Here is a 16397-nt window from a genome sequence, read left to right on the forward strand (position 1 = left end):
CCTAGTAGGAAAAAATGTGCTGCATTCCCTCAGAGAGTCAGGTCAAATTAAGGATTGACAAGGTTTTCCACTAAGGAGGAGGCTTATTCCATTTTACCTTCTTTGTGCTCCAGGCCCACCCACAAGAGTGATGATGAGGACAGGGAGAAGAAGAGGAGAGGGTGTACCAGAATTCCCTGGTACAATTTCTCACCCAAATTGTAGCCAAATCACCTGACCTGGGACAGCTGATCTACATGCTGGACCCTAACTCCCAGTTGGACAACTCTAACATTTTAACCCAGTTTGTGAAGATGAAGGAACCAAAAATAGCCCAGTTACAGGATGGCAGGTTCCTTACAGGATGGGAGTCCGACATCAGTACCATATTGGTATTTGGCAGTTTGATGGGTGTGTGGGGTCTTTGCCAGACTCCACCTAGCATCATGGATTCCCTACTTTAATGATATTATGGACTTCGGTGCATTCATCATATGTGTGCATGTCACACACTAGTGGGCATCATATGTACATGGTTATCCTGTGTGTGGGTGAGTGTGTTCATGAGTTTTATAGCCCAAGTACTAAAGAACATGATCAATGAATGGGAACGCTGTTTTCCAGATATGGCAGAGCAATTATTTAAATGAACTGACAAGGGTTGGATGGCATGGATAAGACCTATGAGAGTTCAAGGCATACCGAATCCAGGCATGACAAAGTAGGTGGCAGACAGAATTCTGGCAAAACTAAGTAGGTAGCTTGATGTCCAACTTACTGGAGAAGAGCAACTGAGCGGAGACACTTTTCACTAAGCAACATGCTCTAGTGGAGATCAAACATCCTTTGACTTACAGCCAGTACGTATTAAACCATTCATCAAATGAAACCTAATTTTCTCTGATTTTGAGTAGACATTTGTGTCCCTTCCTGATTAATCTACTCTTTATCCTATTAAGTCCCAATACCTCACGCTGATATCGGTCACATCTTTCCATTTGACATGGTTTTCCCTCAAGCTTCATACCGCCCCGAGATCATACAACTTTTTGTCCCCTCTCCACTGCTTCCTTGACAGCCATCTGGTCCTTTACCACACCACACATCCTCAGTCCTTTACTCTCCAAGGGGAAAAGACCATAAATCCTGCTTTGTTTTGAGGCATGTATTTCTGTGATGCCCCATCAAACAAACACAATCCATCATTTACCAAATAACACAACATGTTAACAAATTTTTATTCTTTGAGAAAGAATAATCCATTGGAAAAGATACATGGATTCACAGAAGACCTGAGGTATCTCTGAAAAAAACACATTTCCAAACAGAGAATTAAGTCTGCCCCTCAAAATTTGAGAATTTCACTTTAACAGATCTTCACCAAATCATAGACATAGATATGGAAGTCATTATCAAATTTGATGAAATACACAGAAGGTTTGTTGGGAACTTGGCAAATAATTTTACCTATCTCTTGGGTTATATCTTTTTTGTTGTACTGCACTCTTTTGCCCTCCAAGGAATCCCTGCCTAATTCCAAAGTCACCTCTACTGGAGGACATTCAGGCATGATGTGGAGGTTGCCTTCAATGGAATCATCATGATGGTGGTAAAGGTACAGGACCGGATCATTGTCGTTGACAATGTAGAAACAGGTCGTTATGGTCTGCACCTCATCTGGGACCACGCCACTCCACTCTTCGTTATAGCCTGGCATGATGTGGAGGTTGCCTTCCAGGTAGTCATCCAGGAGGTGGTAAATGTACAAGACCGGATCTTTCTTGTAGGTAATATAAAACCAGGTCTTCATGATTGGCACCTCTTCTAGGACCATCCCGTTCCAGTCATTCTTAGAGCCATTTGTGCCCATGAATGTATGTTTCACTGCTCTGCCAACTATGGTGTTTGAGAGATGAGTGTCTGTCACCTGAGGAAATGGCACATTATTAGGCAGGATCTTCAGGTTTAAAATCCTTTCATCACTATGAAGCTCAAAGCCATAAACACAATCAATCCCATCACATTTCAACAAATAGAGAGAGGGATATGTTGGCAGTTGATCTAGAATGATGGCTTTCCAATGGGTGACTGGTTCATTGGCTTCCTTCCAGCCATGAGAAATTCTGCGGCCAACAATATTCTCCAGGGCCTCAAAAGGCTTACTAAGTTTTTGCTTCAGGAGCGATGGCCCATTCTTCTTCTGGAGATGTGGCATGCCACTCATACTGAGAGGCATCTTCATCATGGTGGGAGACTTTGAGATAGGCCACAGCACTCCTGTTCCACTGTCTCTTGGCTCTGTTTCTGTGCTTGGGCTTCATAGATGCCAATGTCTGCATAGGAAGAACTCTTCAGTTTAATTCAGACACAAAGTGGTTTCCTCCACCATAAGTGCCTGCAAGGATAAGAAGGTGAGGATGTGAGGTCAAGGCTCTTTTTAGGAATAACTTTGGAGCAGGTGAAAAAGGCAGGGCTGAATAGATTTGGATACCTAAATGGAATATGTTCTTAAGAAATTAATAGGAAAATTATCAAACTCTTGTCTACAGCTCAGTATATGTGTATCAGAGACATATTCCTGCTGCAAAATGCAATTGACCTCTACTGAGAAACCTACTTCCTGACTTACTATATCAATGAGAGAGGAAGCTATGCCTATACCTAAAGTGAGAAAGAAATATCTGAACAGATGGCAAAGAATTCAAAGAACAGCCACTCCTCTCCTTACCACTCAAGCTACTGGTTAGTTGGCTGATCTATAACCACCGGCCCAAGGTCATGGCACTCCAGTCCACTGGCTCTCTCTATTGTGTCTCCTGATCCAGATCCAGGTTGATTACATAAAGATATTCTGTATCTTCATTAGAGAAGTGAGTACTGTGAGTCAAACTGCCAAAAGAAAAAAACATTAATCTGTGCAACAGCACCTATTAGAAATAATTATCTTTTAAAACACATAGGGACAAAGAGGATCTTTGCCATTTAAGTGGACTGAGGAATTGGACATTTTTAGCAAAGATGGAGTGGGGAGGATACCTGACATTAACCGTCCTCCAGCTATCAAATATAGGAGCTGTTAACGACATAAATTTTGGACCCAGAGCAGATTTGAAAGAAACCTTTCTTTGACTACAGAGGTCCTAGTTGCTTCCTAAACATATTTACCAAAAGAAAATATCTTGGCTCTCTAGATTCCAACTTCTGGAAATTCGGTTGAACAGTTGTGGAGCCCAAGAGCTGAACTGACCTCCTCAGCCACCGTGAAGATAGTAAGCCCACCTTCACAGAAGACTAGTGCTTCATGTGTAACAGAGTTGCCACCCCCAACCAAAGCTTTGTGACATCATCAAGGCTCTACTTATGTCATAAAACTCCTCCTAGCCAGGTTTCTCCCCTACTAACCCCCAGAAATATCCAGCATACAGGTCCTAAAATGCTGCTCATACAGCCCCATGAAGACCCAAAATAAAAACCCCAATCTTATTTCCAATTACTTGAGTCATATATTCCAATAACTCAACCCCTTTATGTGTTTTTTTTTTTTCTGTAAAATAATTTTTGGTCTGAGTCAACAACTCACATGAATGTTTTTTTTTCCTAACTCCAATGTCCTCATTGGTAATTTTCTATTGATTTTTCCATTACTTCATAATAATAATTATCAAACTGTCCTTTTCTCTTCCTCCTCCCACATCCTTTTTGCTCCGCAATTAAACCTCTCCACTCAAACACCAGTCCAAATAGAGGGCAGGGTACTTTGAGCTGTGGGAAGTCCAAGCCCACCCTTCATCCATCCAGATTTAGCAAGGTATGCATCCACAAAAAAATATGATCACAAAAAGCCAGTGTATGATATGCAGACAATTGCAAGTGCCATTATCTTTGGCTTCTCCGTCTGCCCCAATTGTCAGCCCACATTCAGAGCTTCCAATTTGATCCCATGTTCTTTCATTCCCAGGTCACTGGATTAGTTGAAATCCCCTTAGTTCAGGCACAGTGTCTCATAGTGTGGACCAAGCCCTTATATTCCTGACATCCTTGCTGTTTTTCTCCATCCGTCTGCTCTTCCACTGGAGCTTGGAAGCTCCATCTAGTTTTCTGATTTTGACCCTGACTTGATCTCCATCATTTGCCAAACAAAAGTTCCATGGTTGTTTTCAAGATAGTCAGTCATCAGTCTGACTATGGGACAAGGCACACATAGTTCCTAGGGACATGTCACAGTGCGGTCAACTTCTCCTCCCTGCTTAAGTACCTAGAGAGGGTCACCCTATGGCCTTCTGAGAACCACTCGAGAGATATCGATCTTGACATCCCCAGAATGGCCTCATAAATTGAGATATCATCAGTGTATGTGCATTAACTTGTGTGTGTTTGTGTGTGTGTATTTAAATCACAATAACAAATGGATTGTAATATTGAAGTTTCTTCTCATCTTGAGAAGGATATTTGCTACAGAAACACTCTCACAGTAATAGTGAGAGTGTAAACTATCTAAGAAAGGAGAAATAATTGGAGGAATCCCCCAGGAGTTAGGCTCAGTGTCCCAGGAATTACGCCCAAGGAAAGTCAATGAACTCAGTGATGGAAGATAAAACCCAGCCTAAATAAAACCCTAAATCATTTAGGTGGAACATGAGATACTCTTACAACAGTTACAAGAGGTCTAAAATGCCTGGACTGGAACATAAGGGGAACACAATGACGTGGAGCTGAGAGTGCATGGCAAAACTGATTGGATCTGGCAAAAATTATTTAAGCATACCAAGGAAACCACCAGTGGGACAAAACCCTAAGAAATCTGTATGACAACATATCATGTTGAACATAATGAGATTTATAGACAAAGGAAAGATCTTAATTATGTCACTGTCACACAGGTGATGATGAACCAGTTCCATCGTAGAGTGAATCCCTGCTGCGTATAAGATAACCTGTCAATTCTGTCTAGTCAGTTACAAGGAAATTTGCATTAATTGCACAGATTAACTATCAGCATCATTTACTGCACAATCAAAGGCAAGGCAAAGAAATCATAGACATGTTATTGAATCCTGATGATGTTATTGGGAGTTTTGATGGGTTTTTTTTCTTAAAGGGAATTCATCGGTGACTCTCATGCATGAAGCAGATCCTTTCTCTTTGATGTTTCCTGAATAGCCACTGAGATACCAGCCCATTGAGTTGTGGTCTCTCTCTCTTTTAAAAAGCAACTTCTACCTTCAGCTTGATCTCTTGCTTGAGCTTCCCTTCCGGCTACTAGGCTCCTTTTCTGATCCTGCAGAGGGCTTTTGTCAGGGATTGTGATCTCTATGTTTTTCCCCTTTCAAGAACTAATAATTCTATTAATCACAATTCTAAACTGCTGTGGGAGTTTGTTTGTGACTTATGCCTTCACATGTGATACAAGCGACCTGTGTGTATAGGGTCTTCTCTCTGTTCATGTGGGGAAGGCTTGGCAGCAGGAGTAGATGGCTGCTCATTCTCTGTAAGGAAATCAGTAAACAGTGGGCACCGAGTACAAGGATGTCCTGAAATATTAAGTCTTGTCCTTTCAAGGCCCCAAAGCCTCCAGCTAGTTTCAGGGTCACGACAATCTCCAAAACCCAATGAGCATGAAGTATTCAGAACCAGAAGCCTGTGTGTGCCATATCACATAAATTCATCGTGAGTACACCAATCTGTTTTTTTTTAATTCTAAATTATTTTGTCCCATCAGAACGATCTATATTACCAATTTACCAAATTTGCTCCATCTTTGGTGTCCTAGAATTGCTTTAAATTGTTGCTGGGACAGTCTTACAAACCTTCCTGTGCTGTTATGAGACCTTAAGGGGACAGCACTTATTTCAGAAATCAAAGGCAGTTGGGTTCAATCCTATGGTTAGCTGTTAGCTAGACACTGGAAGGATGGATTTGACTAAGAAAGGGAGACAGCATACATGGAGGCAGGTAACCTTTCCTTTGCAAAATGACCCATTTTGAGGCCTTACTTCAGGCTCTTCTCTTCTCATAATCTTGGTTTTTTTATTAGTTTAGGAGAAGAATTAAAACTCCATTTACAGTATCTGTGAACCCGAATGAGTTAAGTATGTGTGACCAACTTGATGTCTGCCTGTCTGTCAACAGGGCCAGAGTTCAGGGGCATCTGATGCATAGCACAGGAATGTCAGCCATCAATCTCTGGTCCACCTAACTCTACAGCATTAGAGTTGTCATGGTTGCTCATGTGATCTTCCTCATATGATCTCCATCCACAGAGATGTCAGAAAAATCCTCCCCTGAGAGTGCAAGTACTTTACAAATGAAAGATTATACAACAGAAGACACATGGGAGATTTATATGGGCAAGCTGTTGAAAGGATAAAGTGACAGAAGAAGTTTATTGATTAATTAAAGAAAGAATCCGCATCAGCTGATAGGTTAGAACATAGGTAGGTGGAGTAAACAAAATAGAATGCTGGGAGGAAGAGGTAGTGAGCTCAGAGAAGCCATGCTCCCCTCTCCCCGGCAGATGCCATAGCTCTGCTCTCTGAGGCAGATGTCGATGCAGCCAGCCACCATGTCAGACATGCTGAATTTTTCCTGGTAAGTGCACCTCGTTATACTACACTGATTATTAGAAATGGGTTAAAATGCTGAATCTAATGGGCCAGCAGTGTTTAAAAGAATACAGTTTTTGTGTATTTATTTCAGGCATAACCTTCATGCGGCCATGATGCTGGGGACACAGCCTCGCTGCTCAAATAACTACAGAATGGCTTGCAGCCTTGTGGACAACTGAATCCACTGAAAGCCTGAGAAAGCTTGGGAAAGAGTAAAGCATGTTTTCTTGGTAGCAGCGATTTCTCGGTCTGCTCTGCTTGCTAGAAGAAAGCAAGGGCTCTCATCTAAAAGAGGCTTGCTGACTCAGCTTCAGCTGCAAAACCCTGCAGCCCTTAAGAGGTCCTGCCACAAAACATTTAAATGGTGTTGATAAAAGCCAACTGAATGCTTGTATGTTTTCAGCAGTAGTAGGAAAAAAAACTGTGTTGTTTTAAAATGCCGGCTTTCTGGGCCATCCTGCCTGGGCAAACTCTGACTGTTTGAGGAAGGAGGGCCAGCTACAGAAAGAGGGCTTGAGTGTTGTCTGTTGCAGCCTCTTTGATGGCAAGGACCTTGAAACACTGTAGATTTGTGGCACTGAATGCGGCTCTGTTCGGTACCTCAGCCACAAGGTTGGAATGGCAGAAAGCTAAGGAATGGGCTACATCTGGCCAGCAAAGCCACGGCTTTAGTCCTACTGAGATTGCTTGGTAAATGAAAGACTCATGTGGTCAGAAAAACAGAGAGAGAAATAGAGTAAAGAGAGATTCAAAGACAAAGAAAATTTTTAAATGATTTACAGTGTGTTAAAAATATGTGCAGGCTAAAATTTGAAGTTCTTAAAGTTAAAAAAAGGAAGAGAGTGGTTGGGTGTGGTAGTACACACCTGTAAACCCAACACATGGGAGGCAGAAGGAGATTTACCTCTGTACCTTCAAGGTGAGGTAGCACACGCCTTTAATCCCAGTGCCTTGAAGGCAGAGACAAACAGATCTTTGTGAGTTCAATGTGTAGTAGCATACACCTTTAATCCCAATGCCTGAAAGGCAGAGAGAGGCAGATCTCTGAGACTTCAAGACAGACAGGTATACAGAGTTATTCCAGGTCAAAGATACAGAGAACCTGTCTCAAAAGGCAAAAAATAAAAAGGAAAAATAAACAAAATAGAGGTTAAATTGAAGCGCACAAAGATGGAAAATTCACAGCGAATTTTGATATTGTATGCTATTATGCTCTTTTTGAATCATTTGAATTTTGAGGCAGTAGCAATAGCTGCTAAAGGATGTTTCTTTATAAAAGCTGCTGAAATAATCCAACATAGATATTTTGAAAATGCCTTGACTTTGAAATTTGGATCTAAGGACATGATGCTTTGGAAAGGAGTGTCTATTTTGTTTTCACAGAGGGTGATAGTCTGTGGATGCCTCTAACCTAATATGGTAGGATGGACCATGCCCTACTTAAAGGTTGCTGTGAACACCTTTAAAAAATTGCTTCACTCAACTGCCAACTGAGATAAATCAATAATGATGCCACCATTCAGCAGGAAGCATTTTGGAGAGATAAACTGCACCCACGTTCCCAAATATGGCTTATAAACGTTCTTTTACATTTAAAGTGGGATGTGATATAGATATGAATATTTGCATTAGTATAGATTTTGCTTTACTGATAGAGATTTTAGGTCAATTTTGTTATATGTATATGCATTTTTGATCTTAATTAGGGTATTGTGATTGCGTAGTTCATTTAAAAATATAATGTATATAGGTTATTAATGGATAATCATTAATAATAGTCAAGTTTGTAGTCATGTTAGTTAGATTTTCTAGCTACATAGATATATATATATATATATATATTTCAGTTAGATAGGCATTATTCATATCTCTCTAGACTACGAAACAGGCTATTTAATATTTTAGTACCTTAGAGTTTTTCAGGACAGTGAGACACACTACTCTTGGCAGCACATATCTACTTCAGGAAGAAGATGGGCATCAAAGAGGATCCTTATGGAGTTTGATAGCCATTTGGGGAAGAAACTGCTCTTGCCTGGATTGTTGCATAAACTGTACACAGAAAACACTCAGAGAGAGGACTACTGAACTTGCCTAAAAGTGAGGTGAGCTTTTCGTGTTCCTGATTCAGGAAAGTGTCAGCAAAACATTCTTCAAGATAAGCAGATAGTGACTGCCTTTGAAATTTCCTGCTTCATGGAAATGTCTGCTGGGAACTACGGGGCCTGTAGGCTGAGGATGGAAACACCAACGGTACAAAGGGATTTTGGGTGACTGTCCAGGCAGCAGATGTCTCTGTCATTTCTAGAGTTTGAATATGGCTTACTTTTTGTTTGCTTAGGTAATACTGTACTATTCTGGAGTCTCTGATGGAGTTGAAGAATAGATAGATAGTTATAGTTTTCCATTGTTATGATAAAAGATAAAATAGATATAAATATTGTAACTGTAATTCTTGCTTGATAACTGTTTTGTTATATGTAATTTTGCTGTTAAAGTTAAAGATTCCGTAGTTGTTTAAACAGAAATAGGAGTAATGATGGAGTATAGGTCATTGGTTAATTAAATAAAGAAACTGTTTGGCCTGAAAGGTTAGAACATAGGTGGGTGGAATAAACATAAGAGAATGCTGGGAGGAATAGGAATTGAGCTTAGAGATGCCATGCACCTCTCCCATGGGCAGAAATGGTAGCTCTGCACTCTGAGGCAGATGGCGATACAGCCAGCCACCAGGTCAGACATGCTAAATCTTTCCTTCTAAGCGCACCTCGTGCTGCAACATACATTATTAGACATGGGTTAAGAGGCTGAAAATAATGGGGCAGGCAGTGTTGAAATGAATAGTTTTGTGTTGTTATTTCGGAGCATAACCTTACAAGGCGGCCCCATGGGGATGCAGCCCTGCTGCTCAAATTTCTACAAACAAGGGGGAAATGGAAGAAGGGAAGAAAGAAGAGAGAGAGACAAGGAAGAATGGATGAATTCAATCATTCATTGGAAAAATGAGTGAACCAATGAATGAGGAGACCTAGTAGGAAAAAATGTGCTGCATTCCCTCAGAGAGTCAGGTCAAATTAAGGATTGACAAGGTTTTCCACTAAGGAGGAGGCTTATTCCATTTTACCTTCTTTGTGCTCCAGGCCCACCCACAAGAGTGATGATGAGGACAGGGAGAAGAAGAGGAGAGGGTGTACCAGAATTCCCTGGTACAATTTCGCACCCAAATTGTAGCCAAATCACCTGACCTGGGACAGCTGATCTACATGCTGGACCCTAACTCCCAGTTTGACAACTCTAACATTTTAACCAAGTTTGTGAAGATGAAGGAACCAAAAATAGCCCAGTTACAGGATGGCAGGTTCCTTACAGGATGGGAGTCAGACATCAGTACCATACTGGTATTTGGCGGTTTGATGGGTGTGTGGGGTCTTTGCCAGACTCCACCTAGCATCATGGATTCCCTACTTTACTGATATTATGGAGTTCGGTGCATTCATCATATGTGTGCATGTCACACACTAGTGGGCATCATATGTACATGTTTATCCTGTGTGTGGGTGAGTGTGTTCATGAGTTTTATAGCCCAAGTACTACAGAACATGATCAATGAAAGGGAACACTATTTTCCAGATATGGCAGGGCAATTATTTAAATGAACTGACAAGGGTTGGATGGCATGGATAAGACCTATGAGAGTTCAAGGCATACCGAATCCAGGCATGACAAAGTAGGTGGCAGACAGAATTCTGGCAAAACTAAGTAGGTAGATTGATGTCCAACGTTCTGGAGTAGAGCAACTGAGCAGCGACACTTTTCACTAAGCAACATGCTCTAGTGGAGATCAAACATCCTTTGACTTACAGCCAGTACGAATTAAACCATTCATCAAATGAAACCTAATTTTCTCTGATTTTGAGTATACATTTGTGTCCCTTCCTGATTAATCTACTCTTTATCCTCTTAAGTCCCAATACCTCACGCTGATATCGGTCACATCTTTCCATTTGACATGGTTTTCCCTCAAGCTTCATACCGCCCCGAGATCATACAAATTTTGTCCCCTCTCCACTGCTTCCTTGACAGCCATCTTGTCCTTTACCACACCACGCATCCCCAGTCCTTTACTGTCCAAGGGGAAAAGACCATAAATCCTGCTTTGTTTTGAGGCATGTATTTCTGTGATGCCCCATCCACCAAACACAATCCATCATTGACCAAATAACACAACATGTTAACAAATTTTTATTCTTTGAGAAAGAATAATCCATTGGAAAAGATACCAGGATTCATAGAAGACCTGAGGTGTCTCTGAAAAAACACATTCCCAAAGAGAGAATTAAGTCTGCCCCTCAAAATCTGAGAATTTCACTTTAACAGATCTTCACCAAATCATAGACATAGATATGGAAGTCATTATCAAACTTGATGAAATACACAGAAGGTTTGTTGGGAACTTGGCAAATAATTTTACCTATCTCTTGGGTTCCATCTTTTTTGTTGTACTGCACTCTTTTGCCCTTCAAGGAATACCTGCCTAATTCCAAAGTCACCTCTACTGGAGGACATTCAGGCATGATGTGGAGGTTGCCTTCAATGGAATCATCATGATGGTGGTAAAGGTACAGGACCGGATCGTTCTCGTTGACAATGTAGAAACAGGTCGTTATGGTCTGCACCTCATCTGGGACCACGCCACTCCACTCTTCCTTAGAGCCTGGCATGATGTGGAGGTTGCCTTCCAGGTAGTCATCCAGGAGGTGGTAAATGTACAAGACCGGATCTTTCTTGTAGGTAATATAAAACCAGGTCTCCATGATTGGCACCTCTTCTAGGACCATCCCGTTCCAGTCATTCTTAGAGCCATTTGTGCCCATGAATGTATGTTTCACTGCTCTGCCAACTATGGTGTTTGAGAGATGAGTGTCTGTCACCTGAGGAAATGGCACATTATTAGGCAGGATCTTCAGGTTTAAAATCCTTTCATCACTATGAAGCTCAAAGCCATAAACACAATCAATCCCATCATATTTCAACAAATAGAGAGAGGGATATGTTGGCAGTTGATCTAGAATGATGGCTTTCCAATGGGTGACTGGTTCATTGGCTTCCTTCCAGCCATGAGAAATTCTGCGGCCAACAATATTCTCCAGGGCCTCAAAAGGCTTACTAAGTTTTTGCTTCTGGAGCGATGGCCCATTCTTCTTCTGGAGATGTGGCATGCACCTCATACTAAGAGGCATCTTCATCAAGGCGGGAGACTTTTTGAGATAGGCCAGAGCACTCCTGTTCCACTGTCTCTTGGCTCTGTTTCTGTGCTTGGGCTTCATAGCTGCCAATCTCTGCATAGGAAGAACTCTTCAGTTTAAATCAGACACAAAGTGGTTTCCTCCACCATAAGTGCCTGCAAGGATAAGAAGGTGAGGATGTGAGGTCAAGGCTCTTTTTAGTAATAACTTTGGAGCAGGTGAAAAAGGCAGGGCTGAATAGATTTGCATACCTAAATATAATATGTTCTTAAGAAATTAATAGGAAAAGTATCAAACTCTTGTCTACAGCTCAGTATATGTGTATCAGAGACATATTCCTGCTGCAAAATGCAATTGACCTCTACTGAGAAACCTACTTCCTGACTTATTACATCAATGAGAGTGGAAGATATGCCTATACCTAAAGTGAGAAAGAAATATCTGAACAGATGGCAAAGAATTCAAAGAATAGCCACTCCTCTCCTTACCACTCAAGCTACTGGTTAGTTGGCTGATCTATAACCACCTGCCCAAGGTCATGGCACTCCAGTCCACTGGCTCTCTCTATTGTGTCTCCTGATCCAGATCCAGGTTGATTACATAAAGATATTCTGTATCTTCATTAGAGAAGTGAGTACTGTGAGTCAAACTGAGAAAAAAAAGAAACATTAATCTGTGCAACAGCACCTATTAGAAATAATTAGCTTTTAAAACACATATGGACAAAGAGGATCTTTGAGATTTAAGTGGACTGAGGAATTGGACATTTTTAGCAAAGATAGAGTGGGGAGAATACCTTACATTAACCGTCCCCCAGCTATCAAATATAGGAGCTGTTAACGACATAAATTTTGGACCCAGAGCAGATTCGAATGAAACCTTTCTTTGACTACAGAGGTCCTAGTTGCTTCCTAAACATATTTACCAAAAGAAAATATCTTGGCTCTCTAGATTCCAACTTCTGGAAATTCGGTTGAACAGTTGTGGAGCCCAAGAGCTGAACTGACCTCCTCAGCAACCGTGAAGATAGTAAGCCCACCTTCACAAAAGACTAGTGCTTCATGTGGAACAGAGTTGCCACCCCCAACCAAAGCTTTGTGACATCATCAAGGCTCTACTTATGTCATAAAACTCCTCCTAGCCAGGTTTCTTCCCTACTAACCCCCAGAAATATCCAGCATACAGGTCCTAAAATGCTGCTCATACAGCCCCATGAAGACCCAAAATAAATACCCCAATCTTCCTCCCAATTACTTGAGTCATATTTTCCAAGTAACTCAACCCCTTTATGTGTTTTTTTTTTCTGTAAAATAATTTTTGGTCTGAGTCAACAACTCACATGAATGTTTTTTTCTCCTAGCTCCAATGTCCTCATTTGTAATTTTCTATTGATATGTCCATTACTTCATAATAATAACTATCAAACTTTCCACTTTTCTTCCTCCTCCCACATTCTTCTTGCTCCGCAAATAAACCTCTCCACTCAAACACCAGTCCAAATAGAGGGCAGGGTACTTTGAGCTGTGGGAAGTCCAAGCCCACCCTTCATCCATCCAGATTTAGCAAGGTATGCATCCACAAAAAATATGATCACAAAAAGCCAGTGTATGATATGCAGACAATTGCAAGTGCCATTATCTTTGGCTTCTCCGTCTGCCCCAATTGTCAGCCACATTCAGAGCTTCCAGTTTGATCCCATGTTCTTTCATTCCCAGGTCACTGGATTAGTTGAAATCCCCTTAGTTCAGGCACAGTGTCTCATAGTGTGGACCAAGCCCTTATATTCCTGACATCCTTGCTCTTTTTCTCCATCCGTCTGCTCTTCCACTGGAGCTTGGAAGCTCCATCTAGTTTTCTGATTTTGACCCTGACTTGATCTCCATCATTTGCCAAACAAAAGTTCCATGGTGGTTTTCAAGATAGTCAGTCATCAGTCTGACTATGGGACAAGGCACACATAGTTCCTAGGGACATGTCACAGTGCGGTCAACTTCTCCTCCCTGCTTAAGTACCTAGAGAGGGTCACCCTATGGCCTTCTGAGAACCACTCGAGAGATATCGATCTTGACATCCCCAGAATGGCCCAATAAATTGAGATATCATCAGTGTATGTGCATTAACTTGTGTGTGTTTGTGTGTGTGTATTTAAATCACAATAACAAATGGATTGTAATATTGAAGTTTCTTCTCATCTTGAGAAGAATATTTGCTACAGAAACACTCTCACAGTAATAGTGAGAGTGTAAACTATCTAAGAAAGGAGAAATAACTGGAGGAATCCCCCAGGAGTTAGGCTCAGTGTCCCAGGAATTACGCCCAAGGAAAGTCAATGAACTCAGTGATGGAAGATAAAACCCAGCCTAAATAAAACCATAAATCATTTAGGTGGTACATGAGATACTCTTACAACAGTTACAAGAGGTCTAAAATGCCTGGACTGGAACATAAGGGGAACACAAGGACGTGGAGCTGAGAGTGGATGGCAAAACTGATTGGATCTGGCAAAAATTATGTAAGCATACCAAGGAAACCACCAGTGGGACAAAACCCTAAGAAATCTGTATGACAACATATCATGTTGAACATAATGAGATTTATAGACAAAGGAAAGATCTTAATTATGTCACTGTCACACAGGTGATGATGAACCAGTTCCATCGTAGAGTGACTCCCTGCTGTGTTTAAGATAACCTGTCAATTCTGTCTAGTCAGTTACAAGGAAATTTGCATTAATTGCACAGATTAACTATCAGCATCATTTACTGCACAATCAAAGGCAAGGCAAAGAAATCATAGACATGTTGTTGAATGCTGATGATGTTATTCGGAGTTTTAATGGGTTTTTTTTCTTAAAGGGAAATCATCGGAACTCTCATGCATGAAGCAGATCCTTTCTCTGTGATGTTTCCTGAATAGCCACTGAGATACCAGCCCATTGAGTTGCGGTCTCTCTCTCTTTTAAAAAGCAACTTCTACCTTCAGCTTGATCTCTTGCTTGAGCTTCCCTTCCGGCTACTAGGCTCCTTTTCTGATCCTGCAGAGGGCTTTTGTAAGGGATTGTGATCTCTAAGTTTTTCCCCTTTCAAGAACTAATCATTCTATTAATCACAATTCTAAACTGCTGTGGGAGTTTGTTTGTGACTTATGCCTTCATATGTGATACAAGTGACCTGTGTGTATAGGGCCTTCTCTCTGTTCATGTGGGGAAGGCATGGCAGCAGGAGTAGATGGCTGCTCATTCTCTGTAAGGAAATCAGTAAACAGTGGGGACCAAGTACAAGGATGTCCTGAAATATTAAGTCTTGTCCTTTCAAGGCCCCAAAGCCTCCAGCTAGGTTCAGGGTCACGACAGCCTCCAAAACCCACCGAGCATCAAGTATTCAGAACCAGAAGCCTGTGTGTGCCATATCACATAAATTCATCGTGAGTACACCTATCTGTTTTTTTTTTTAATTCTAAATTATTTTGTCCCATCAGAACGATCTATATTACCAATTAACCAAATTTGCTGCATCTTTGGTGTCCTAGAATTGCTTTAAATTGTTGCTGGGACAGTCTTAAAAACCTTCCTGTGCTGTTATGAGACCTTAAGGGGACAGCACTTATTTCAGAAATCAAAGGCAGTTGGGTTAAATCCTATGGTTCGCTGTTAGCTAGACACTGGAAGGATGGATTTGACTAAGAAAGGGAGACAGCATACATGGAGGCAGGTAACCTTTCCTTTGCAAAATGACCCATTTTGAGGCCTTACTTCAGGCTCTTCTCTTCTCCTAATCTTGGTTTTTTTATTAGTTTAAGAGAAGAATTAAAACTCCATTTACAGTATCTGTGAACCTGAATGAGTTAAGTATGTGTGACCAACTTGATGTCTGCCTGTCTGTCAACAGGGCCCGAGTTCAGAGGCATCTGATGCATAGCACAGGAATGTCAGCCATCAATCTCTGGTCCACCTAACTCTACAGCATTAGAGTTGTCATGGTTGCTCATGTGATCTTCCTCATATGATCTCCATCCACAGAGATGTCAGAAAAATCCTCCCCTGAGAGTGCAAGTTCTTAACAAATGAAAGATTATACAACAGAAGACACATGGGTGATTTCTATGGCAAGCAGTTGAAAGGATAAAGTGACAGAAGAAGTTTATTGATTAATTAAAGAAAGATTCCGCTTCAGCTGATAGGTTAGAACATAGGTAGGTGGAGTAAACAAAATAGAATGCCGGGAGGAAGAGGTAGTGAGCTCAGAGAAGCCATGCTCTCCTCTCCCCGGCAGATGCCATAGCTCTGCTCTCTGAGGCAGATGTCGATGCAGCCAGCCACCATGTCAGACATGCTGAATTTTTCCTGCTAAGTGCACCTCGTTATACTACACTGATTATTAGAAATGGGTTAAAATGCTGAATCTAATGTGCCAGCAGTGTTTAAAAGAATACAGTTTTTGTGTATTTATTTCAGGCATAACCTTCATGCGGCCATGGTGCTGGGGACACAGCCTCGCTGCTCAAATAACTACAGAATGGCTTGCAGCCTTGTGGACAACTGAATCCACTGAAAGCCTGAGAAATCTTG

The sequence above is a fragment of the Microtus pennsylvanicus genome, chromosome Y, assembly GCF_037038515.1.
Source record: "Microtus pennsylvanicus isolate mMicPen1 chromosome Y, mMicPen1.hap1, whole genome shotgun sequence".
Classification (NCBI taxonomy): domain Eukaryota; kingdom Metazoa; phylum Chordata; class Mammalia; order Rodentia; family Cricetidae; genus Microtus; species Microtus pennsylvanicus.